We start from the raw sequence: 26,044 nt of genomic DNA, 5'->3' as shown, positions 1-26,044 counted from the left end.
GGGTTGTGATCACAACCAAAGACCGAGAACAATCCTTCAATGTCACAACAGAAACAGAGACTGTCGACTTGTGCAAAAAATTTGGTTATATCATGATGCCGGTCTCGAAACACAGAAATTTTCGTACCTGGTGATAGCAAACACCATTCCTGCAGTCTCGAACCTAGCAGCTCAGCTTTTGCTTTTGACAGACCCAAATCTCTGACCAAATCGTTCAATTCGGACTGTGTTATCAGATGTGGATCGCCTGATGAGGATGGTTCAAAATCCGGGTCAATGTCACTGTTAGAACCCTGCACTGCAGTTTCTTCATCTGGTTCGTCTAAGGTCCAATCCTCTGGTGGTTTCGGAACTGGAAGACTGTCATCATGTGGCATGGGTCTCATTGCTGAAGGCAGATTAGGATATTCAATTGACTTCTTGTTTTTGGCAGAGAAACCAGACACATTAGTCAAACAGAAATAACAGTCCGTCACATGGTCTTTCTGTTCTCGCCATATCATCGGAACAGCAAATGGCATCGTCTTTCGAGTACCTCTGAGCCAGGCTCTCAGACTAACAGCACATGTCGCACAGCAAATGTGAGGCGCCCATTGCTTGTCTTGATCACCTATTTTGCAGCCAAAATACAGATGATAGGCTTTCTTTACAAGGGCAGTCATCGAACGTCTCTGAGGCGTAAGTGTATATTCCCCACAGATATAGCAGAATGTGTCGCGGCTGTTACGACACCGACGAGACATATTGCCCGACACCAAAACGTCTATAGCATCAAGCTTACTTACTGTTATATTGCTACAGCTACTATACTACTATACTTTACTATACTGATACTATATACACACACGGACTATCTATATTAACCAAATGAGCAGGATCGGTGTATGGAAGCCACCATTATAGCATGGTGAGACAGCGCAAGCTCGTTCAGACCTGCCCAGACATGCCCAGGATGTCATCTTCCATAAAACAGCTTCCAACCTGGCTAGATTTTATGCATGGACATACCCAGGCGGCACAAACCGTTGTTGATAAGACACTTATGGGAGAAAAAATTGTTTGCATCCAAATATAAGAAAAAATCACGACAAAATTGAAGATTTCTCTGAAATGGTACGTGATGGGTAATTTTTGATGTAATATTCATGATCAGCACCCAAAATTCTATAAGAAACACCCAGCAGTGTTCAGGAAGCAAAAACTTTGTTGTGCAGTGTATTCTGCCAAATAGTTAACCAAGTAAGCACATGAGCAAAACAGTTTGTGAATAATTAACCACAATATTACATTTTTATAATGGTGTAAATGAACCCTCGGTGTGTAGTCATAAGCTAAGTGAGCCCAGTAGCCAAAATGGTTACACTTCTACTGCTTTCTAAATGCTTAGACTTTGCCAGGGATTATTTCAGCCCAATGACACACATCATCATAGGCATACACTTTGCGTGTGAGAAAATAATCAATTTGTGAAAATAAATCAAAACCAAAGTTAATAAGTGCTTGCCGTGAAATAACAAGAAAACATATTGCACACAGTTCTTTTGCAGTCTATATGGCACGTATCACTAAGTTTTTTATTCTTTGTCATGCAGCTATATCGGTTCTGAACGGGCTTCTAGTCCAATATTGCTGCTAGATACCAATCTCCATTTCAGCCCCACAAATATAATAATAATAATACTTTTATTTCTTATATACCGCTATACCATAAGTTCAAAGCGGTTTACAACAAGTTACATACAATGAGAGTAAGAGATGTTAACAACAAGAAGTAAGAGATGTTTACAACAAGATACATACAATGAGAGTAAGAGATGTTTACAACAAGTTACATACAATGAGAGTAAGAGATGTTAACAACAAGAAGTAAGAGATGTTTACAACAAGTTACATACAATGAGAGTAAGAGATGTTAACAACAAGAAGTAAGAGATGTTTACAACAAGATACATACAGTAAGTGTATGAGATGTAAGGGGAACAGAAAAAGTACTTTCTGGGATACAAATTGCAAATGGAAGAGAACCAAGATGGTTTGAATCAAAAGGAAGTATCTAGTCAGAGATTGGGGTGCAGGGGAAAACAATTTGGTGGAATACCTTTACAAATGGGAAGAAGGATGAGTTAATCTAAAACCAAGAGAACTGGGGATTGGGATGAGGATAGCTGAGGGGGATTGGGCAAGAATTAGGAATTAGAATTTGTTAAAGAGACGGGTCTTCGGTGATTTTTTGAAGTCTTCTCAGCGTGCCTTATATTTTTGGTTCTATTAAGCAAGTATAGGTTCCTGAAGAAGGGGAAAGTTGCCTCGAAAGTAAGCTCAGTGGCTATAATGGAGATTGGTATCTAGCGGAGAATGGACATGGATAGAGTTAGGCATCAGTAATTTAGGCCAAGAAATACCTGGCCTAATATGCCAGCGCCTAAGTTGTAGTCACCTAGCGACACCTAATTCAACTTAGGAGCTGCTAGGTGTGATTCTACAAACGGCGCCTTACTTTGTTTTCAACAGTGCCTACTGAGTTAAGCATCATTTGCAGAATCAGGCCTTCAGTGTTTAGGGAAAATGCCAGATGCTGTGGTTAAAATGAAATCACTGGCTGATGCTAGAAGTCCTAGCCATTTAGTGGCCATATTAAGGCTGCTAACTAGATAGCTAACTGAATGAAGTTAGGACGACCTTTTTGCCATCCTAACATTACCCAGTTAGCTATCTGTTTAATGGTCTGAATAGTCACTAACAGCCTAATTCTACATATGGCATTCAAAATTATGCACCAAAATGTACCCAAAAACTCCAGCTTATCCAGAATACTGCAGCCAAGTTGATCTTTGCAAAACGCAAATCTGTCCATGTCTCCCCACTCCTGTCCAATCTTCACTGGCTCCCAGTGATTTCCAGAATCCATTTCAAATGCTCCTGCCTGGCTTTTAAGATCATTCACGGCATCCTTCCTCCCCTAATCCCACTATCCTTTAACTCCTCGAGTCCTGAATCCACCAGACCTGCCCAAAGATATAAACTATCCTTCCCCTCTCTACGCGGTATTCTCTATGCAGGTAAACTGGGAAAATCTCTTCTCTTCAAAATCACAGGTCTCTGGAACGACCTTACTATCCCGTTGCGGAACCTGGGCTCTCTCCAACTATTCCGCAAGCAACTGAAAACTTGGCTCTTCTCTAACATGTAATTCTATTTTCCCCCTTACTCTTCCATTCTATATATAAGCTCATGTAAACCTTTTCCTTTCTCTCCTTATATTTTAAGTTCTTGTAAACCGTGCCAAGCTCCACTTCCGTGGAGAGGATGCGGCATATAAACTTAAAGGTTTAGTTTAGTTTAGTTTAGTACCAATCGTGTACTCGCTTGCAACCCTAAGTCTTTAGTACAGTTATGTTATGTTAGTACAGTGAATGCTGTCCTAAAACTATGCTATGCCATGTAATATCTTCTACGAATGCTGCAAATTCTTCTAAGCTATGTCTGTCAAAAATGTATTTCACTAATTTTGTCCTTTCTATACTGTGAATGTACCTTTGTAACCCGCTCTGGGCTCCTTGGGAGGACGGGCTAAATATATGAATAAATAAATAAAATTTGAGCGTGAGCCCAGTTTCTGTGCACAATTGAATTGAATAACAAGCCAATTGGGCACTAATAATCAATTACCTGCCTTAATTGGCATCAGTTAAAATTTACCTACACATTTTTAGACACTGATACCCATGCATATATTTTAAATGCAGACCTGAAAGTGGGAGCCATGGAAGAGGTAAAGGCGGATCAGCAGCATTCCTGGAATTTACACTTTGAGTGAGGCGCTTACACCTGTTTAAACCTGGTATATTGGCATTGGGCACATAAATGACCTATAACATCATGCTGGTGTCTAGGAACGCTCCTGACCTGACCTTGTCTCTCCCATTGGCTAAGCCACCATTTGTGCTATACACTCTAAAATTTAGACAAATCAATTATTGTTTAGGAAAACAAATGGATTGTTCTGCGTCCAGATTTGCACTCCCAACTTTGACAATCTATATAAATTCCAGAGATATAAAGTAGATATAAAGGGGCAAATTCTATAAACGGATGCATGTTTAAAAAAAAACAACACAAAAACCAAGGCAGGCAGCCTAGATTGTAGAAGGCATTTTTGCAAGCCTAGGGAAGTGCGTAGGGTCGCTTAAGCTTGCCCAAGGCTAAGCATAGGCATGGTTTCACCCGGAAGTGGCCTTAGGTGAGCTTATGTGGCCCTAGGTATCTCTCTAGAGCTGAGATAGGCGCCTGAAATGTAGGCCAGCAAAATTCTGGTCTACATTTCAAATAGTCGCAGCCGCCGAGCTGATCACAGCAAAGGAATATCCCTGTCACAATCAGTTTATTAATAATAATAATAATAATTTATTTCTTATATACCGCTATACCGTGAAGTTCGAAGCGGTTTGCAATAAAGATACATTTGACAGTACATGGGATAGAAACGGTTTACAATAAAGATACGTTTAGTCAGTACATGGGATGCAAGTGGTTTACATTAAAGATTCATTTTGTCATTTTGTCAGTACTTGGGATACAAGTGGGTTAGCGGCCACAGCAGGGAACTCATCCCCCCCCCCCCTGTGAAGTCGACTGGCAGGGGGGATGCCTACTCCCTTCTGCCGGAACCTCCGAAGCCCCGCCCCCAAATGTCCATGGCAGGAGAAGTGTCCAATTCCTCCTGCTGCCACACCTCGAGACATTCCCTGGCAGAAGTCGGGGAATGTGGGGTGAAGTCGGGGAGTGTTTGGGGAGCTTCAGGGGATGATGGGGCCAGCGGCAGGAGGGTGTGGCATCCCTCTTACTGGGGATTGTCTCAGGAGGGTGGCGGCAGGAGGGAGTGTGCATCCCTCATGCCAGGGAATGTCTTGAGGGTGGCGGCAGGAGGAATTGAGCACTCCTGTGGACATTCGTGAGGGGGGCTTTGAGGGTTCCAGCAGGAGGGAGTGAGCTTCCCTTCTGCTGGGGGATGTCTCAGGGATGGGGTGGCATCAGGAGGGAGTGGGTATCCCTCCTACCGTCCAACTTCGCAGGGGGGATGGGTTCCCGGTCGCGTCCAAGTTAGATTTAGATTTTTTTATTTTTTTTTAAATGCCCCTCCACTTCTCTATGGTTTCTGTTGCAGGCTATGCACAAGTTTGATGTCTTTTCTCCTCTCTTTTTTTTTTTTTAATTGCATTTACCTTATCAGTGCCTTTTTGTATAGGTGGTCTCCACAATTGTACACTATACTCAAGATGGGAGTTTCACCACAAATCTTTTTACTAGTGGTACCTCTCTTCTTGAATGCAAGTATGTGTTTCACTTTCCTAAATGCTTGGTCACACCACCTGGCCACATTACTTCATCAAAGATGAAGATCTCTCTTGTTTGGTGACCCCCAAGTTCTTCTTCTCAATAGTGGTATGATTTTGCACTTTTTAAAATTAAAGTGCAGCTTCTAAACCTTTAATCACATTTTTTTATGTCACCTTTCATGTCATCTATCCGGCATGTCTATTGTGTTTTACACTGTCTCCTTACCAAAAGTCCCCTGAATACAATTTATTTCCATTGGAGATAAAGCCATTTTTCTCTTTTCTTCCCCATTTCCCTCTTAAGAGCTTTGGAATGTTGGCATGCACACTGAAGTAGTTATTGATGGTCTGTTAATTTAGTGAGCATCTGCTTTGGTTGTAAAACCCAGTAAACTGGTGGTTCATCTCTTTCTCTCTCTGTTTTATTACTTCTAGTTTATAGTCTGCTTTTGCAAACAACAAAAATGTAGAGTTAAATCTGCTCCAACACAAATTAAATGCACTTTATACTGCATAATTTTTGAGACATAAAATATTTTGAGACTGTGAACATTAATACCGATATGATTGAAATTGGGGATTACCGTTATTAGAACTTTTCCATTTTATGTCAGGCATAAATTTAATCTTCTAGCTCATTATATCCCTGTTCACTGGTTCCGTTAATGTGTTTTCTACAGCTGTCCATGATGAAGGACACTACCTTTGAGGAAGACCTCATAAACAAAATATTTTACCTACTTTAAGCTTCTCATGCCTAATGAAATCATATCATAGAGTGGAAAAAGGCTACATTATAGGAAGCGCACCAGGTGCTGAAAAACTGATTTATCTACTGCAGTGTAAAAGGAAAGATACTATTACCATTTAACTCAAGGGGGTTTGGAATATAACACAAACAGGGGGAAAGATTTAGAACAACAAATCTTACTTCAGAAGCCTAAAACATTTCTCCTAAAGTCATCATACTAAAATTAAAAGTCTATTTGGTCTATGCATTGGAAGTCCTAGGTAGTTCTTCTTGGAACTTCCCATGACTCTTGCACCACAGAATTGTTAAATTAGAACAGAACAGATACAGACTGTAACTTCACTGTATATACAGCTATTTTCAGAATGTCACTGATTGAATGTCCCAGAAGTAAGTGTACATCATTTTGAAAGGGATTATACTTTATTTTACCTTGAACTAAGGTTGCAGTTCTGAAAGGTCACTTGTCCGTTCATCAGGTACTAAATTCTTCAGTTACTTGTCATTAATATTAAAGAATATGCAATGGAGAAATCTATATATCCTTCAGAAATGTTACTCACAGGTATATTTTACTCTGCTGAGATTTATACACCAAAATCCTCTTGGGTCCAAGTTTTCAATTTTTGATATTTAGTATTTAAATTCATTCATTTATGTATATTTGACTTTGCCAAAAATAAAATTATAGTGTAGTACTCATCTTAAAATCCAGTTGACATGGGGACTGTTATGGGAAACGACTCGTTTCTCATCGTGCTTCATAATATCAGCCCCACTATTGTGCATTGTTTCACTCAATCACCATAGTAAGTAAGCTCCTAATAAAAGAAACACTGCACAGTAGTGGGATTGGTATTATGAAGGGGCCATCCCTTGAAACATGACTTTCTGTACCTTAGCAAATAAAAAAATAAATACATGAAATCTTTGATGAAATATCTGTAAATGAACACGACGTACTCTCTTTGCAGCTTTGTTAAAAAGCATTACTTGGTGTCTCAGAAGAGGGTAAAATCCTAGAGTTTTGACTAGGCATTTCCCCTCTGCTAGTGAATTGGGCAGGAAAGAAGATGGGTTGTTTTAGATAGGGCGGGGTAAGTTTGAGGAGAATTTACTGTATTGAAGGGGGGGGGGTACATTGATTTCTTGCATTGCCTTTTATTATTGTCACATATTTGTGTTGTACATTTTGACAAAAAACATTAATAAAATAATAATAAAAAAGTATTTATTAACAACCATTGATCCAATGACGATGCAACACATAAAGCTTTTGTGTAATGAAAATTTATTGAACACAAAGTGGTGTTTCTGAGGATCGCTAAATTTTTGAAGGGTGATATAGCTTAAGCGATATTATAAGAGACTATCCCTTAATTACTACTGATTATATGGAATAACCCCCCCATTACTATCTATCATAAGAGTGCTAGTTATTTAGTACATTTTGAACTGGAATGTAAACAAATGCCCTAAATACGTACATTGTGCTGTACTAGCTGGAACCAAAAATAAATTTATTTCAAAAATATTTTCTCATGTGGTGGCTTGCGGCAGGAACGGTTGTTTCCTTGACAGCAACCTACTAAAAATTCATTCTCTTGTAGATTAAAAGTTGATGGCTGTGCCTTCCTTGGCTGAACTAGAGCTACTGTATGTATTTTTACTCATCAAACAACTTTCAAGTACAGTGAGCTATAGCAGCAAAGAAAACACAGTTTCTGATCAGCATCAGAGCTAGAGTGGAGCCATCAGTCTGCCTGCAATAGTTTTGGTCACGGCACACCAACCAGCTGATACATCACATTTGAACAAAAGCTGCATTACGAGCAGACACAAGACTGCCAGTGTACTGAATTCTGAATGTCAGCCTACCCTTTCAAGTGTATATACAGTGCTTATGTAGCAGTAGGATCTATTATATCTGTTTACTATTCTTTTGTTGTTTTCGGAACTGTAAAACACTACTGAATGTTTCACAACAGTGCCCAGAAATGCCATGCAAATATGAGAGGGTTGCTGAAAAGTTCTCATCCCAACCAACAAATTTGGGGCAGTCTCCTTCGAGGGCTATACACTCTCCCCCTCTTCTATTATACTGTGCTAGCAGAATGGTCCGCACTGTTCCCAACGCTCATAGAAACTCTATGAGCGTCGGGAGCAGCGTGGGCCATTCAGTGTAGCTCCCCGCGCTAGAAACTGCTAGCGCAGTTTAATAGAAGAGGCCCTCAGTCCAGCAATTTTTGACTTTTTTTCATTCCGTCGGAAAAATACGGAATGAAAAAGTGGAAAATCGCTGGAGTAAGCGTATAGATGGAGCGAAGAAGACTGCCCCAACTTTGTTGGTTAGGCTGAGAACCTTTCAGCACTCCCTTGTAAGCATGTGAGGTCGACTGATCCATTTTGCATTTTAGTAGGAGAGGCAAAAGGTAGTTCTACTCATTCCAGACCACTTCTTTTCAGCGTCATTGGAAGATGTAGGCAGGGGAGTACCTTATAACACATGGAAAGGGGCCAGGTAGGACTGAGGTATGAAGATCCCCTGAATTTGGTCTCCATAAGAGCTTTTATTGTTGGAGCCTTTTTTCTAAAGCTTAGCACACGCTAACATAATTAGTGTATGTTCAATGCTATTAGGTTCACAATCGAAATGAAAATACATCTAAAAACCCACCTAAATCGTCACTTGGATGACCTAAAAGAAGCTTGTGTTTTAATAACTTTGAACAGACCAAAGAAAAAAATGGGCAAAGTCAAAACGGTAGAACAGGCATGGTCCCTTCTGAAAAATACTATCACGGAAGCACAGAGCCTCTACATTCCGAGGATATCCAAAGCAAAGAAAACCAAAGGCAAAAGAGAGCCGGCGTGGCTTACTAAAGAGGTGAAGGAAGCCATAAAAGAAAAGAAGGACTCCTTCAAAGCATGGAAACGCACGAAAACAATCGAAACTTGGAACAAACACAAGGGTGATCAGAAGAAGTGTCACAGGGCGGTGAGGGATGCCAAAAAGGACTATGAGGAGAAAATAGCGCAGGAGGCCAAAAACTTCAAGCCCTTCTTCAAGTATGTGAAAGGGAGAAAACCCACAAATGAGGCGGTGGGACCGCTGGACGACCAGGGAAGGAAAGGGTACATCAAGGAAGGCAAACAAATCGCAGACAGACTAAATTCATTCTTTGCATCTGTCTTTATAAAGGAAGACACTGCAACAATTCCAGAAGCAGTGAAAGTGTTCAAAGGAGTAACAGAGGACAGCCTTACCACAGTAGACGTGGACTTGGACCAGATATACCGCCAGATCACCAAACTCAAAAGCGACAAATCCCCTGGACCGGATGGAATTCATCCAAGAGTCTTGAAAGAGCTAAAAGTGGAAATCGGAGAACTATTCCAAAAACTTGCCAATCTGTCAATCAAAACAGGGCAGATACCAGACGACTGGAAGATAGCAAACGTCACGCCGATATTCAAAAAAGGATCAAGAGGAGTACCGGGCAACTATAGACCTGTGAGTCTCACGTCGGTCCCTGGGAAGATGGTTGAGGCGCTGATCAAGGATAGCATAAACACACACGACCGGCACCTAGACACACACGACCTGATGAAAGCCAGCCAACATGGATTCAGGAAAGGGAAGTCATGCTTGACGAACCTACTTCAATTTTTTGAGACAGTGAACAGACAAATTGATAATGGAGAACCGGTGGATATTATATACTTGGATTTTCAGAAAGCGTTCGACAAAGTTCCACATGTAAGACTCCTCAGGAAACTGCAGGGCCATGGAATAGAAGGAGATATACTAAGATGGATAGGCAAATGGCTGGAGAACAGAAGGCAGAGAGTGGGCATAAATGGGAAGTTCTCGGACTGGGAAAATGTGACTAGCGGTGTGCCCCAGGGCTCGGTACTTGGGCCCATCTTATTTAATATCTTCATCAATGACCTAGAGGATGGAACATCCAGTGAGATCATTAAGTTTGCAGATGACACAAAGCTATGCCGGGCCATCAAATCGCAGAAGGACAGTGAAGAACTCCAGAGTGACTTGAGCCGATTGGAGAATTGGGCAGATAAATGGCAGATGAAGTTTAATGTAGAAAAATGCAAAGTGATGCACTTAGGCAGAAAAAATAAAGAACACAAGTCAGGTGCAACTCTGGGAAAATCTGAACAGGAAAAGGATCTGGGAGTATTAATCGATAGGACACTGAAGCCGTTGGTGCAATGTGCGGCGGCAGCGAAGAACGCGAATAGAATGCTAGGCATGATAAAGAAGGGAATCACGAGTAGATCGGAGAAAGTCATAATGCCGCTTTATAGAGCGATGGTCAGACCACACTTGGAATACTGCATCCAGCATTGGTCTCCATACCTAAAGAAGGATATCATACTGCTAGAGAGGGTGCAGAGACGAGCAACAAAGCTGGTGAAAGGTATGGAGAACCTGGATTACGAGGAAAGACTTAAGAGACTGGGATTGTTCTCCCTTGAGAAAAGGAGACTACGAGGGGATATGATCGAGACATTCAAAGTACTGAAAGGAATCGACAAGATAGAGCAGAAAAAAACGTTATTTACAATGTCCAATGTGGCACGGACAAGAGGACAAATATCAGGAAGTTCTGCTTCACACAATGAGTGGTGGACACCTGGAATGCTCTCCCAGAAGAGGTAATTGCGGAATCCACCATTCTAGGATTTAAGGGTAAGTTAGATCTCCTTATGAGTGGCATGAAGTGACATGGGTAGGGGTAGGCTAGATGCACTTCTCTTTACGAGAAGCTTGGAGCGATATGGGGACCAAAACTATGCCAGGGTACACCTGGTGGGGCCTCCGCGTGTGCGGATCGCCGGACTTGATGGACCTAGGGTCTGTTCCGGAGATGGCGCTTCTTATGTTCTTATGTTAGTTGTATTCCACTTATCAGCAAAGGTGGAAAGAAGAGGAAATGAGAACCAGCATGGTTAAAAGATGAAGTGAAAGAGGCTATTAGAGCCAAAAAAACATCCTTTATAGAATAGAAAAAGGAGTGGGCGGGAACACAGCAGAGGGAACGTGCTACGAAGGCCGATGGCAGCCTGTTAAGGATCGCTACAGTACCAGCAATCCTCTGCAGGCTGTCTAATTAGTTGAAGGTGAGATTGGGAGGCCAGGGGGGAAGCCGAAGGACTTGACAAAGAAGGGAGGCCCTGGTGTAGAAGTATACAGAGGGAGAGAGGAGGTCCAAAGAGACGTGCATATGCCGGACTGGGAAAGGAGAGAGAGAAGGAGGGGGAAGAAGAAATAATGGGTCTAAAAACAGAGGTGAGGGAGAGAAATGGTGGAGAATGGGATTTAAGGAGGGAAGGAACAGGAAGGGAGAGAAAGACTTGGAGGAAGCCACTGCTTGTCCTGTATTGGTAGCATGGAATATAGCTTCACCTTGGGTTTTGGCCAGGTACTAGTGACCTGGATTGGCCACCATGAGAACGGGCTACTGGGCTTGATGGACCATTGGTCTGACCTAGTAAGGCTATTCTATTGTTCTTATAGGGAATAGAGATACTGGATAGTTGGGAAGAGAAATGGAGAGCTGGTGGACCCTGGAGTGGTGGGGAAGGAGGGAGAGATCCTGGATGAAAGTGTAGTTGAGAAAAGGAGAGCTGGTAGATTTGGGGATGGTGCCAGACCTCCAGAGAAGGGAAGGGAAACAGAAGGGGAGGACAGAGATGAAAGATGGATGGTTAGCATGGAGAAAGAAAAAAATAACAAATGGGCAGGAGACCCTGGTAGGCGAGTTATCGGAAGACACTTGTCACAGAGCCTGGGACCAACATGATTTGAATAATGACCAGACAACAAAAGGTAGAAAAAATAATTTTATTTCCTGTTTTGTGATTACAATGTGTCAGATTTGAAATGTGTATCCTGACAGAGCTGGTATTAGACCATGAACATGAGCTAGGATTTAATATAGACAGGAAAAGTCTTTTTTATTTGGTTACACCACAGCACCAGTGTGGGTAGGAGAGGGCAAAGGGGGTGGGGTAGGTGAAGAGGCTATAAAATGAACCCACCAGGATGTTTGAAAAAAAAAAACCCAAAAAACCATCTAATTGGGCAAGAAAATCTAATCGAAAATTCGATTCAATAGGCTGAATCAAATCGAATCGAAAATTTTTTTCCTGAATCGGGCAGCACTACTACACATCCCAGGGTACTAAAAATACTCAAACTTGAAATTGCTGACCTCCTGTTAGTGATCTGTAAGCATGTGCTAAAATCATTTCTAGTACCTGTCACTAAAATCATCTCTAGTACCTGAAGATTGGAGAGAAGTGCTGTGCTGTGCAATTTGCTTGACTTCTTTGAAGGTGTGAATAAACATGTGGATATAGGTGAGCCAGTTGATGTAGTGTATCAAGATTTTCAGAAAGCTTTTGACAAAGTTCCTCATAAGAAACTATTTTACGATACTACTCGCAAATCCATCTTTTCAGTTACCGCCTTCACTTTGTGGAATGCCCTCCCATTAGACGTTCGATTAGAGAACTCCCTGGAAAAATTTAAAACCAAACTTAAAATCTTTCTCTTTAAAGATGCCTTTATTCTTCAATACTAGATTCAGCCTCTTAACTCCTTGATTCATGTGAAGCTTTGAAACATTTGATACTTCTTTGAAATGATTCCCCTCCTAATGTTTTTACCATCCCCCGTTTATCATCCTTTTTTATTAATTTTACTTCGATGTATTTTAAACAAACTTTCCCTCCCCTACTTTCCTTCCGTCTCTTGTATTGTAATCCAAATTCATCTAGTATTTTTAATATTTGATAAAATATTGCTATTATTTACCTATTTTAATTGTCCCTTACAATCTTTTTATATTGTACACCATCTAGACATTTGTTTTGATAGACAGTATATCAAAAATAAAGAAACTTGAAACTTGAACAACTACAACCAGACATAGGACAACCCACACTCCATTCATGCACCCTCCAATCAAAAACGTCAAACGAAAAAAAAAATGTACGATGGCCTCCTTGCCACTCAGGCAGCAAAACTAGACTACCAATTCTCCAATTTACTGATCACGACCCAAGACTACAAATCCTTCAGAAAAGAAATAAAAACCCTGCTATTCAACAAATCCTTAAAGACAAACTAACACAGTAAGAATCATCTCAATCCCCAATAGCAACCCGCTCCACTCTATAACTCCTTATGTATTCCTAACTGTCCAAATAACTCCTTATGTAATCCGCCTTGAACTGCAAGGTAATGGCGGAATAGAAATCACTAAAGTAATGTAAATTTGCAGATGATACTAAACTTTTCAAAGTTGTTAAAACGCATTCGGATTTTGAAAAATTGCAGGCAAAATTTAGGAAATTGGAAGACTGGGTGTCTATGTGGCAGATGAAATTTAATGTGTTCAAATGCAAAGTGATGCATATTGGAAAGAATAACCTGATTCACAGTTACAAGAGGCTAGGGTCCACCTCGGGGCTTACTGTCCAAGATACGGAGCTGTGTGTCATTGTAGACAATACAATCCGCCCAATGTGCGGCGGCGGCCAAAAAAAGCAAACAAGATGCTAGGAATTATTTAAAAAGGAATGCTTAACAAGACTAAGAATGTTCTAATGCCTCTGTATCACTCCATGGTACAACCTCACCTGGAGTATTGCATTCAATTCTGGTGTCCTTATCTCAAGAAAGATATAGCGGCACTAGAAAAGATTCAAAGAAAAGCGACCAAGATGATAAAGGAGATGGAACTCCTCTCGTATGAGGAAAGACTAAAAAGGTTAGGGCTCTTCAGCTTGGAAAAAAAATGGCTAAGGGGAGATATGATTGAAGTTTACAAAATCCTGAGTGGAGTAGATCGGGTACAAGTGGATCGATTTTTCACTTTGGGGATACTTGATGAAGTTACAGAGAAATACTTTTAAAACCAATAGAAGGAAATATTTTTTCACTCAATAAATAGTTAAGCTCTGGAATGCATTGCCAGAAGTTATGGTGAGAGCAGATAGCATAGCTGGTTTTCAGAAAGGTTTGAGCAATTTCCTGAAGGAAGAGTCCATAGTCTGTTATTGAGAAAGACATGGGACAAGCCACTGCGTGCCCTGAATTGGTAGCATGGAATGTTGCTACTCTTTGGGTTTTGGATAGGTACTAGTGACCTGGATTGGCCACTATGAGAATGGGCTACTAGGCTTGATGAATCTTTGCTCTGACCCAGTAAGGCTATTCTTATGTTCTTAATCACCTCACTCGTCATTCTAATTTCCAGATCATTTATAAATAAGTTAAATAGTACCGGTCCCATTACAGATCCCTGCAGCATACCACTATTTACCCTCCTCCATTGAGGAAAATGGCCATTTAAACCTACTCTTTGTTTTCTGTCGGATAACCAATTCTTAATCCACAAATGAACATTGCCTCCTATCCCATGACTCATTCATTTTCTCAGAAGCCTCTTATGAGGAACTTTGTCAAAAGCTTTCTGGAAATCTAGATATACTACATCAACCGGCTCATCTTTATCTACGTTTATTCACACCTTCAAAGAAGTCAAGCAAATTGATGAAGCAAGATCTCCCTCAGCTGAACCCATGCTGACTCTGTCCCATTTAATCATGTTTGTCTACGTGTTCCACAATTTTATTTTTATTTATTTATTTTTTTTTCTTTATTTATTTGATTATTCATTACATTATCTTTGTAATAAACATGCATGAATGAACACAAAAAATACAAATGTAAATTCCCTAACGGGAATTAACATAATATAAGGAAACTAAATCAACCATGTCCTAGTCCACATTAAAACTGATCGCCAGTACAAATAAAACATCAAAGCAAATCTTTCTATCTACTATCTAGGAACAGGCAAATGGCTATTATATATATTATACATCATCCTCCAAAAATAAACTGAATATAAGGAATTAAACTTTCAACAAAGGTTTCTCTTTGATAAAATCTTCCACCTGGGCTGGGTCAAAAAACACATATTTATCATTTCCATATGATATCAGGCATTTACATGGAAATTTTAAGAAGAAAGTAGCTCCGACTGCCAAAACCTTAGGCTTTAGCTGAAGGAACTGTTTCCTCTTAAACTGGGTTTGTCTAGAGACATCTGGGAAAATTATCACCCGTTGACCACAAAACATCTCTTGCTTTTTCAGGAAATATAATTTCAAAATATCTTGTTTCTCAAGTTCTGTCTTGAAGGTCACGAGAAGAGTTGCTCGTTTCTCAATTATGTCTTTAGATGACTCCAAAAACTGTGATACATTCAAACTCTCTGGTGATACTATTCTATCCATTCCACCTTCCTCTACCTTTTCTTTGGAATCTCTTGAAATGTAATATAAATTATCGACCTCAAAGGTCTCCACTTTGTTATAATGTAATATCTCCCTCAAATACATTTTCAAGAGTTCCATTGAAGAAAGGTAATGTGTGGTAGGAAAATTTAACAAACGAAGGTTCTTAACTCTAATAGCATTTTCCATTTTTTCTAATTTAGCATGTAACATCATACTATCCTTTATATTAGAAACAGCACTAGCTTGTAAATTACCTACTGCCTGATCTAACTTTTCAACCTTTACAGCTGTTTCTCCAATTTTATTATTTTGTTCTTTAATTTTCACAGTTACATCAGATGAAAATTGACATAAGTTCAAAACGGTTTTTTGTAAAGATGACTCTATTCTGTTAATACTAAGCCAAACATCATTTAGAGTGATCACTTTATCCCTGGGGAGAACATCCGAGCTTTGCCCAGTACTCATCTGCACTGGGGTTAGTTCTTTAGCCTGCCCCAGGGACGGTCCTGAAACCTCCAGGCCAGATACTGACAATGATTGAGGGGAAGAAGAAATTATTCCTTCCTTAAAAGGGGAAGGAGATTCTTCTAACCGTAAGGAATATGATGGTTGAGGAGGTGGTGTTGGTTCCCCAGAGGATAAGGAGACAGCTTGAATATTTAAAGTTACCTGTTCCTCAACAGGAGGCAAGATAGGAACCACAAGATGGCGATCCATCGGGCCTGTTGTTGCAGCAGATGGTATTGCTTTAGCTTTCCTCTTACCCATGCTGAAGAATCGGTAGTCCTGCTCCCTGCTCCTCTTAGGCTCCGAAGGGGCTCAAAAGGGGCAAGCCCCTTTAGCCACGCCCCTTCAGCTCGCGACCCGGGGCTCGCAACCGCGGGCCGCGTACCGCGGCTGTCCGAAGATTAAGGCTCCTTCTCCAAGGACCCTCTCAGCTGGCTGGGTCGGGCAGCAGCGGGACTGCCTGTCCCGATGTTTCACAGTGCAACAAGCACTAGCGACAGGCTCCCTCTCTGCTCTCCGTGATTTTAAGGCTCCTTCTCCAAGGACCCTCTCAGCTGGCTGGGTCGGGCAGCAGCGGGACTGCCTGTCCCGATGTTTCACAGTGCAACAAGCACTAGCGACAGGCTCCCTCTCTGCTCTCCGTGATTTTAAGGCTCCTTCTCCAAGGACCCTCTCAGCTGGCTGGGTCGGGCAGCAGCGGGACTGCCTGTCCCGATGTTTCACAGTGCAACAAGCACTAGCGACAGGCTCCCTCTCTGCTCTCCGTGATTTTAAGGCTCCTTCTCCAAGGACCCTCTCAGCTGGCTGGGTCGGGCAGCAGCGGGACTGCCTGTCCCGATGTTTCACAGTGCAACAAGCACTAGCGACCACAATTTTATTTTTTATAATTGTTTCCACCATTTTGCCCGGCACTGAAGTCAGGCTTACTGGTCTGTAATTTCCCGGATCTTCCCTGGAACCCTTTTTAAAATTTAGCGTAACATTGGCCACCCTTCAATCCAAGTACTACAGACGATTTTAGTGATAGGTTACAAATCACTAACAACAGATCTTCAGCACACCAGTTTTATTACTGGTATAAGTGCTGTGTCTAACTTTTAGAAACCACAAACAGCAGCAAAAAAAGTCTAATAGACTTTCAAAGTAGCTCTCTCTGTCTAACGCACTGAACCGAATGGCTGAATGACTACTGTCCTCTCAATGTTACAGGTTCCTGAGGAAGGGACCCAGAGTCTCCAAAACTGGGCTGGTAGAACCCGACTTTGGTAGTGGGTTCTTGTGCAGTATTTTTTGGAGTTTTTTTGTGTCTAACTTTTAAGCATATATTTAAGCATTAGTATTTTATAAAGGAAAGTAGATGCCCTCTAAGGTCCTAGTGTATAGCATGCTGTTATGCATGTGCACTAAACTTTGTTGCATTGGCCCCATAATGCTATAGTAAAATTGAAAAATTTTAATTACCAGCTATGTTTCTTTCAGGAGGCATATTTAAAAGCACATGCCTTCAGAAAGGCTTATTGTAAATTATCTAATTGAAAGCTCTCAAATTTATGAGCAGCTGAAGATGCATTGCATTTACCTTACAGTCTTAATTGAAAGTATTTAAATGTATGAGGTGATATCCAGGTGAAAGCATATTGCATATAGCATGCCGCTTTTTAAAAATTTTATGTTTTGTTAAAAGTGAATTTTGTATTGTGTTGTTTTAATTTAAGTAACTTATATTTTGTGACCCTCCTGGGATTGCAGAGAATGCAGGATATAAATGTTTTAAATAAATAACGTTAAATCAAGATGCTTCTTACATTTAAAATGTTTATTTCTGTAATGTGATTGAGTCTAGCGGGAATTTCATTGCAGGAATTTTTCTCATTTTATTGCCTTGGAAAAGAGGTTTTCTGAAACACAGGAGCATAACGTTTGGGGTGTGGATTTGTTAGTGTACTTTTCATTCATTAGTGCACCTTAAAATGTGAAGGGTACTTCTATAATCTAGGTTTTCACACTGACCTGTGCATTAAGCATATAAATCTTTAGAATGCTAACATTTACTTCAATGTTTTTCATCCAGAAGCAGCAGAAGTATGGTAATGAAGTCTTTATAAAGATAACACTCATTTGCTAGATGTCCAAGTACTCAATGAGACCACCTTTTGGCTTGTGCCTGCTTCAGGGGCATTAGATGTTATCTTAGTCCATAATCTCAAACTGTAAGATCACATCTCCAGATATCCATCAATGAATTAAAATGATTCTTCTCAACGTGTTCAGATCTATGTCACAGTGGCATAGTGAGGGTAGGAGGCACCTGGGGTAGTGGTACTCCCTGCATCCTCCCCTGCATCCCCCAACTCCTTTCCCACCCCTACCCCCATGCTATACTTGCACCCTCCCTCCCCCCCTTTTCTCTAAATCTTTGCTAGCATGAGCTGGTTACACCAGTATTCTATAATGGAACCTTAGGGCCCTAGGATCCTTTGTAAAATAGCCTTGAACTGTATGACCTCTGGATATCTGGTTGTAGAATTTCTCCCTCGTCCATGTTAAACTGACTGACATGCATTCATTGACTTCTGTATATGGTGCCTAAAGTTGTGTGCGTACATCAGTGCATGTGGCCGATGCATATGCACAACTTAATTGATCAATAGGCCTAATCGGCACCAAAAATTGACATCAACAATTCATAATTTATGTTAATTGGTGTTAATTGAAGATTATGCACACAACTTGGTAGGTGCATAGCACAAAATGTTATGCATCATGTTCAGTGTGTGCAGTTCAAAGTGAGCACGGTTTGGGGGCAAATCCTGGGCATTTTGGGGGAGTTATATGCAAGTTCTTGACTTATGTGTCAATGTGCACACAATTTAGGCACAGGCATTTAGGCCAAATTGGATGCACCTAATAGTTGCGATGCGTAATGACCCATTGCGGTGCTTAGGCAGTTCTAAGCCTGATTCTATACAGTGAGCATAACTTTTATAGAATCATGCTTAGCACCGCACTAGTCGGTGCTGATTTATAGGCAACATAAAAAAAATTAGGGCCTTAATGTCCCTTAATTTGTTGGTTAGTGTGTGTTAATGTAGTACACCATAAATATTCCCCATTGAAATGAATGTGTGAAACTAACTTAAAAAATCCTAAATATCTGGAAAATTTTGTGAAAAAACCCTGAATTTTTCATTCCTTTACACTTCCCTAATATTTTCTTAATTAATGATAAACAGCTCCTTTTACTAAACAGCAGTAGCGGTTTCAACGGCGGCCAATGAGTTAAATGCTCCGATGCTCATAGGAATTCTATGAGTGTCAGAGCATTTAACTCACCGGCCCACAGTAGAAACCTATACCACCACCTCACTAGAAACCTCTACCATTTAGTAAAACACTGCAAAAGTTATCTGGCATAAGAAGATGGATTCTATAGAACACAGCACTAGAAGGAACAATCTAAAACTTTATCAATATCCTCTACAAGGGGATGCTGAAAATTCATAGCCCAACCAAACAACTTCCTAATTTCTGAGCATTATTTTGCCACTCTAGCTAAAAAGAATGTTATCTTATTTCGTTAAGTACCAATCTGCAGAAATGAAATTCTATGTTTTGATATTATTTCAGATCATGATTGATCCATATCCATGTCAATTCTGCCTTTGGAAAGCATTTAAAATTTCCAGAGGAGGTTAGGGAGTGGAAGCAGATAAGACCCAGTTTGTTCCAAGACAGCTTAAGTGTGATCCAAGTCCTGGAACGGTCCTAAAAGAGGAAACAGTCTTCTTTACATTGATATATGTATTTTTTGGGGGGAGATGGTCAAAAACTAGACTCACAAGACTTCCTTTATTATCCGCCCCCCCCCCTTTACAAAAGTGTAGTGTGGTTTTTAATCTAATCTAATCTATTTGTGCATTGCTCAATACCTAATTAGGCTCAAGGCGACTTACATCAAAAAGGAATTATATTAGAATATGAAAGGTTCAAGTAGGAAGGGAGGAATTTAGAGGGAATTGAGATTAGGGTAAAACATAGACATAATGGAGTTTCTGAAAGGAAGGAGAAGAAGGGAATGAATCAGAAGAGGTTGAACTTAGATACATGTAGAGATCAGCTATCAAAAAGAAGGGTTTTCAGTTTCTTCCAAAATGTGGTGTAGTCAGTTTCTTTTTCTGATAGTTTTTGTGAGGTCATTCCATGTTTTCACTTCCCAGGAGAGCAAGGAGTGAAATATTCATTTGTACTTGAGCTTTTTATTCTGGGGAGGTTTAATTGTATCCTGTCAAGATTTCTGCGCAAGGCAGACCATGACATGGAGAATAGGTGAATGAGAGGTGCGGCCGAGTTTCCATAGAGTATGCGATGTATTATGCATGATGTCTTGAATTTTATTCAGGATGGGATGGGAAGCCAGTGAAGTTGTTTGAGGTAGGTGGAATCCGAGTTTGATCTCTTCAGTTTGAATATGAGCCTTATAGCAGTGTTTTGAATGAGTTGTATTTTATGGACAAGGATGTCATTGGTTCCCATGTAGGCAGAATTACAGTAATCCAGCTGGGGCAGGATCATCATCTGTACAATTAGGGCAAATTGGGGTTGATGGAAGTATGGTCTGATGAGTCTTAGTTGTCTCATGGTGTAGAGGGTCTTCTTCCAGAGGTGGGAGATTTGTGGTTCCATGGTTAGTGTGAAATCCAGGATACAGTCTAGGATTTTGGAGGTTTTCTCTACAGTTAGGGTGTTGCCAGAATGGAGAGTGATGCTTGTCAGTGCTGTCTGTTAAACAGTATGAAAGTAGAGAGCTTTGGTTTTAGAGCTATTTAACTTCAGTTTGCGAGTTGTTGCCCAGGTTTGGATTCTTACTATGTTATCTGAGATTTTCTTGGTAGTGTCAATTTGGTTGTTGGTTAGAGGGATGAGGAAAAGAATGTCATCCGCATATGACATAATGCTCTCATCCTTGAATTTGATGTCTCCAAGTGAGCTCATAAACAAGTTGAATAGGATAGGGGAGAGCGGGGAGCCTTGTGGAACTCCATAGAAGGCCTTCCAGCTGTTGGAGAGGATCTCATCCTTTTTGATGATGTATTCTCTGTTCTGAAGAAAGTCAGAAAACCAGCTTAGAACGGTATCAGAAAGTTTTGTTAGGAGAAGGTAGTGATCAACAGAGTCAAAGATGGCAGAGATGTTGAATTAGAGTACTGCCTGTCTGCCCTTACTTAATAATTGTTTGATTTTAGTGATCATGGTAAGGATGAGGAGTTCTGTGTTGTGCTGTTGATGGAATCCTAATTGGGAAGGATGGAGACAAGAATATTGTTTGATGTATGCCATAAACTGCTTGCTTACATGGGTTTCTAGGAGTTTGGTAAGTATGGGAATGCCAGCGATGGATCTGTAGTTTTAGGGGATGGAGAGATCTGCATTTGATGATTGTGGTATTGCAGTGAGTGCTATTTTGCCAATTACTTCCAGTAGCTGGTCATGATTTAAGGTGTTATTTAGGAGATTGGTGATCCAGGCGATGATTCCTACTGGCACAGATGAGAGAAGATAGGAGGGGCTGTTGTCCAGGGGACCGCAATAGGTGTATAATCTGGATATTAGTTTTTTTGTCTTGGAGATTGAAAGGTTGGCAAAGGAGGACCATGTTTGGTCTGCCTTGCTAGATTCTAAGTGATTCTCAGGTAGAGGAAACATTTGGGTGGTGGTCATTTTGGTTACTTCTGATTGAACCGTCTTGATTTTATTGAGAAAGAAATCAGCAAGATCTTGGGCTGTAGGCTTGTTGTGGTGTCCTTTATTGGGGATGCTGTCAATTGTCATACCAGGAGAAATAGTTTTTTGCTGTCTGGAGTTTTGGTTCCAATTTTATGGGCATGCAGTGTAGTAGTTTGTCATGGCCTCTGAGATGTTGTGTTTATATTTGTTTATTGCTATTCTCTATAGTGTTCTGTGGTCCAGTGATTTGTGAAAAAACCCTGAATTTTTCATTCCTTTACATTTCCCTAATATTTTCTTAATTAATGATAAACGGCTCCTTTTACTAAACGGCAGTAGCGGTTTCAACCGCAGGCCAGTGAGTTAAATGCTCCGATGCTCATAGGAATTCTATGAGTGTCAGAGCATTTAACTCACCAGCCCATAGTAGAAACTTCTACCACCACCTCAATAGAAACCTCTACCATTTCTAGTCATCTGCATAGTTGGTTTTCTGTTCTTAGGGTCTCAGTAAACAAGGATGAGGTTCGATTTTGTTTTATTTTATGAGGATGAAGTGGGGTACGGGTTTCTAGGGTGTTGACAATGGATTTGTTCCAACTTGCTAACATTTCTGTTGCGTAATTTGAAGGGGGGTTGGGTTCAGGAATTCTGTTACTCTATTCCAGAAGAGGTCTGGGTTTGTTTTTCCACGGATTAATTTTTCTTCTCTGATACTTTTGTTGTTCGTGTTTCCCGCTATGAGGTTTAGGTTGAAGTTGAGGAGGTAATGGTTTGACCAGGTGACCGGAGACCACTTGATGTCAGTAGTGAGATAAGAGGGGGTAGGTGCGAATAGGTTGAGAGTGTGCCCTTTTTCATGTGTGAGGCCTGAGGGCATAATTGTGATTTGGCAGTCTCCAAGCAATGTTTTGAGTTTGGTGACATCTTTGCTGGTGGTCGAGTCTAGAGGTAAGTTGACATCTAGAATGATCAGTTTGTTGTGATGGCATGCTAGGTTTGATATTATTTTTATCAGTTTGGTGATTGAGTTTGCTTGGGAGTATGGGGGTCTGTAGATCAGGTTTCAAGTTCTATTTAAAATTTTATTAAATCACAATATGAAATCTTAAAGTGATATACAATTTAGATAAAAATCTGAGGAACAAAAAAAACAAAACACTTAAAGACAAATACAGAGACTAACATGCACAAAAGGAAAGTGGGGAAACTACAATAAATTAAAGAAAAGAAGAACAAAAAAAGGAAAAAACATACTGTGGGGAGTTTTTAATATTTTTCCTAATAAAAGAGGCCTCATATGAGTTTTAAAAATCAAATGCATTTATAAGCCAGTTTAAGAATCAAATGCATCTTTATACAAAAAGCATTTTAACATTCCTTTAGATTTATTAAGGGCGGATTCCTATGTTATTCAGCATGGAGTTGGGCTTGTCCTCTAATTTGCATGCTATGTATTCCAGATCTGGATGATTGGCTGAATCAATCTCCGTAATGATATATTATTGCAATGCCTCTTCCTCTCCTGTGTTTCCTGGGGGACTGAAGCCTTTTGTATCCTTGTGAGCAGAGGTTTGAGGAGCTCTGGGTTATTTGGTTCTTTTAGCCACTTTTCTGTGATGAATGACAGTGCTAGGCCATTTGTTGTGATTAATTGATTTTGGAGGAATAGTTTAATTACCACTGATCTCGCATTAGTATACATGCAGGGGATAGGGGTGAGGGTTTCATCATTGTTTGAGTTTTTTATGTGTTTAATAGGCTTTTAGACTGTTATATGTTTTAAAGGGGGGGTGGGGGGCTTTTTTCTTTGTCTGTTGTTGGTAACACATTTATTTTGGAGTATGGGGATGATGTGCTGGTGATATCCAAAGCATTCCTCGGGAGTGGCAGAAGAGTTTTGGGATCTAGGACTGTGTTGGGTGAGGTGCCATGAGGAGTTGGAAATGCTGGTGGGAAATGTGTTCTGAATTGCTACTAGGCTGGTGAGGCATAGCACCGGTAGGATTTGAGTGAATGGGTGTTTCATCATGAATGGTGGGAAAGGAGGAAGAATTAGATTAGATTACAATGGATGGTTTTTTTCAGGATGACCTGTGGGCTGCTGAAGTGTCAGGTCGGTGGTAGCGTGATCTGTGTTGATGTCAATAGCGTAGTTCTGAAGTATTTATTATAGGTCTGGGTAGTTGTTGGCTCCTACCACTTAGTCTGGCTGGATTCTCAGCAGACCTGGTTGATAGTTGTTTTTTTGGGAAGCAATGATGTCCAGTGGTGTTGTGAAGATTTGCTGGAATTGTTATCCCTTTATGGCTTCGCTGGTGTGTTTGTCTGGGTCTCTGCACTTTGAAGAGACTCACTGCGCTCAGTCAGGAGCGTGCCTTTGGCTTGCACCTTAGGCATCATGTGAGCGACGATGCACTGCTAAGCACGGCACCCTAAATGGTGTCACTCCACACTGCAAGGGTCATCGGGGGCGGAGCCCATCTCCCATGCTGGCCCAACTTCCTCCCTTGTGCCCGATGTCTGTTCTTTCAGTGGGCAGCTCCAGATGGCAGTGTAGCCGCCCAGAAGAGGGAAGTTTTTTAAAGGAGAAATTAAAAAACTGGCGCCGCATGGGACATCCAGGGGTGGAATCCATCTCCCACATCAGCCCAACTTTCTCCATTGTGGCTGATGGCTTTTGGTGGGGCAGCTCCTGATGGCAGTGGAGCTGCTCTGAAGATGGAAATTTTTTAAAGGAGAAATTTAAAAACTGGTGCCACATGGGACGTTGGAGAGCGGAGTCCATCTCCCACACTGGACCGATTTTCTCTCTTGCTGATGTCTGTTCTTTTGGTGGGGCAGCTCCAAATGGCAGTGGAGCTGCCCTGAAGAGGGAAGTTTTATTCACCAGCCGCAGCCAGCCACAGCAGTAACAGCTCCGACACTCATAGAATTCCTGTGGGCATGGTAGCGCTTACTGCCATGGCCGGTACAAATAAATGCACTACAGTTTTGTAAAAGGGAGGTGAGTATACGAGGGGTGCTGGAAAGTTCTCAACCCAATTGTGAAGAGAATGATGTGGATACGGTTCAATCAGTGATCTGAAATAATGTCAAAGCACAGAATTTCATTTCTATAAGTTGGCACTGAATGAAATAAGATAGCACTCTTTTCAGCTACAATGGCAAAATAATGCTTACAATTTAGGAAGCTGGTTTGTTGAGCTGAGAACATTTCAGCATTCCTTTATAGGGATTGCCTTTTTTTTTCTGGGTCTTAGTGAGAATTCCTCCCTCCAACATTTGCAGGGTTTCCCGATATGAAAGGATGACGCTTATAGCTACTCATGAAAAGGTTTTTGTCCTTAGTGCTGATTCCTGCAAGAGCCTAAGTTTCAGGGGATTCTGTATACATTATCCTCCAGATTTGATTTGATTTGATTTATTAAATTTGATATGCCATTTAAAACATTCAGGGCTCCTTTAAAAAAGCTGCGCTAGTGATTCCTGTGCAACAAATGCGAGAAGCCCACAGGAATTGAATGGGCTTTATCACATTTGCCACGTGGGAATTGATAGCACAGCTTTGTAAAAGGAGTCCTCAGATTTTAAAATGGTTTACAATTTTAAAAGACCCAATCATGCAATATACAAAAGACACAGATTCTACTCAGCTGTCATAGCTGAAAAGTATAAAACTGAAATTTTAAAAAAGCATCAAAAGTGTCCAGAATAACTGGCACCCTAAGTTGTATGTCAAAATTTGGGCAAGTGCAACTTAATTGAGTAATAAGCCCTTAACTAGTATAATAATTTGGTATAATAATTTGGTATAATAATTTGGTATAATAAGTATAATAATTTGGTGCTAATAACAAATTATTATACTTAATTGGCATTAATTAAGATTTGTGTGTTCAACTGGATGCTTGCTATTCTATAAGGTTTGGCACTTAACTCTCATAGTGCATATCTGAAAAGGTGAAATACCAGGAGCATTCTAAAAAATCTGCATGCAAAATTACAGAATACTGCACGCTGCCATTCACATCAAGTTTTAACAGGTGTAAGTGCGGTGACCAAAGGTTGGGTACAGGATCTGCACTAAATACTATACTATATAAAATTTATACCTTTTTTTTTAGCACCAAGTTTCATCACCGTTTATAGAATTCCCTCCTATCTGACTCTGGTCATTTGGTAATGGTTTTAAGAGTAAGCCCGGAGTGGTGACTATAGGTGAACTAGCAAGGGACAGCTCTCAAGTGTCAATTTCCTTAATGAAAAAAAGCAAATGGAAAAGAAGTACCAGATGAACTGTCACCACTAAACAAATTTTTAGAGTATTCTCCAAACTGATTCAAAAAAAGTGGGCTTTTAGCTTGGATTTGAATATTGCTAG

The sequence above is a fragment of the Geotrypetes seraphini genome, chromosome 5 (genome assembly GCF_902459505.1).
Source record: "Geotrypetes seraphini chromosome 5, aGeoSer1.1, whole genome shotgun sequence".
Classification (NCBI taxonomy): Eukaryota; Metazoa; Chordata; class Amphibia; order Gymnophiona; family Dermophiidae; genus Geotrypetes; species Geotrypetes seraphini.
The sequence above is the reverse complement of the archived record's forward strand: the minus strand, read 5'-3'. Positions refer to the sequence as shown.